This window comes from Apaloderma vittatum, unplaced genomic scaffold, assembly GCF_000703405.1.
Source record: "Apaloderma vittatum isolate BGI_N311 unplaced genomic scaffold, ASM70340v1 scaffold32752, whole genome shotgun sequence".
NCBI lineage: Eukaryota > Metazoa > Chordata > Aves > Trogoniformes > Trogonidae > Apaloderma > Apaloderma vittatum.
Window position 1 is genome coordinate 1 of NW_009704644.1, and position 1,838 is coordinate 1,838.

A 1,838-nucleotide genomic window follows, 5' to 3' on the forward strand; every position below is an offset into this window, starting at 1 on the left:
CGACCCCCTCGTCCCCACGTGGAAATTCCCGCTGAGCAATTTCCTCCCGGAGCAGAAGCCAGACACGGATCCTTGCTGCTGTGTCCTTGATTCGGGCTCTGAAAGAGGGGCCGGGGAGCAGAGGAGATGCTCCCCTCCCTCCTGGATGTCTCCTCTTGGGGTGATGCTTTCAGAGCATCCTTTAAAGCCAAGGACGGGCTTGTTTCCCTCCTTAGGAAAGCAGGACCAGGCAGAGCTTCAGCAATGGCCGAGCATCTCTGTCTTGCACGATCAAGGCAGGCAGGGGGTTGTGCCCTGCCCGGAGTCGGGCAGGGGTGATAGGGGCAACAGGAGGGGGAAACCAGCTCGGTGTGCCTAGCACTGAGCTCGCTGGCCTGCCAGGGGAGAGGGACTCACCGTGAGACCTCTGCCTGCACCGAAAAGTTCCTTTTTATCCCCTCTTTTAATTTTTCTTGGAGCAAAACGGCAGCGTCCCGTGTCGTCGCCACCGTCATGGGATTTTTAGGCGGTGACTAAATGGAGTTTGTTTGGGAACAAGCAGCCCCGAGACATGACGAATGGAGCAAACTCAAATTTCAGGCGTGTCCTCTCCTCCCCGGGCAGGAGCTGGCTCTGTAAGGGGATCGCCAGCCCGGGGTGCTGCTGGGGTGGCACAGGGGGGCTGGATGCAGCCTGTTCCTGAGGGCAAGGAGGTCCTGTGCCTGGCACAGGTGTGTTGATCCTGGGATTTCAGACTCCACTCTCTGCCTAAGCCAAGCTCCGGATGTTTGGGGTTTTTTCTGTATTTTTCCTGTGACCTTTGGTATAACTGCAGGCGAGCGGCTAGGACCCTGCTGCGTGCTTATAAACCAGATCCCTGGTTTACATACGTTATATAGGTTATAAACCACGCTGCCTTTATTACACGGAGCTTTCTGAGCCAGCAAGGGCTGTGGTACGTCCCGGCCTGACAAGCTGAGATGCTGGCTGAGGTTTGCACAAGCTGATATCTTCATCGGGAGCCTCCTGCAGCGGGATGTATACACCCTGCAGAGCCAGCTTGGTCTCCTGAACCACCCGGTTCAGTCCAAATTCAGAGCTGGCACCCTGGAGCCCCACAGACGTCATTACCCTGGCACCCCCAGCTGAAATCTCCCTTGGTGCCCGGTAGCGTTCAGCTCCGTTACTCGCCGTCCTAAAATTAGTAAATGAGCAGTCGGATTTTTCTCAAAAAGAACGGGATGCCTGGTGCCAGGCTCGTCTTGCCGGGCAGCGTGCCCGGAACTGCAGAGCAGCGGGAGGGAGCTGGGCTGGGGGTCCCCATGTTGTTGTCATCGTCGGACTGAACTGGGGACACCCAGGGGATGAGCTGCCATGGGGGACCAGCCAGGTCCTGCCCTCCCTGGGCACAGCAGAGCTGCTCCCTGAGCTGGGAACAGCCTAGAGGTGATGAACAAGAGGGTTCTGGGGCCAGCGTCGCGCCTCGAACAGCCTGTCCTGCTCCGTGACACCCTCGGTGCTTCCTCTCCCTGAGCGCAACCCGCTGCTGATGGCTTTTTCATGCTCTCCGGAAAGTGTGTTTGTGCTTGAAAATACCTTCCCGCTTTGTTTGCCGCTGTGGCCGCATTGTTCGGCTCCAGGCCGATACTATCTGCTCCTGCTTTCCAGCATTTTTTCTAGTACCCTTGGGTGATGCTCGCACTGGGCGTGGGGGTTTTCTGAACCAGCTTTCGACAGGGCAGATTATTTTTTCTTTTTGGCTGTCCCTTCGGTCCCCAAAGGCCCCTGCTCTCTCCAGCACTATCTCACCTCCGAATCTAGGGATTTTTTTTTTTTTTCCCCCAAACAATTGCAAAACC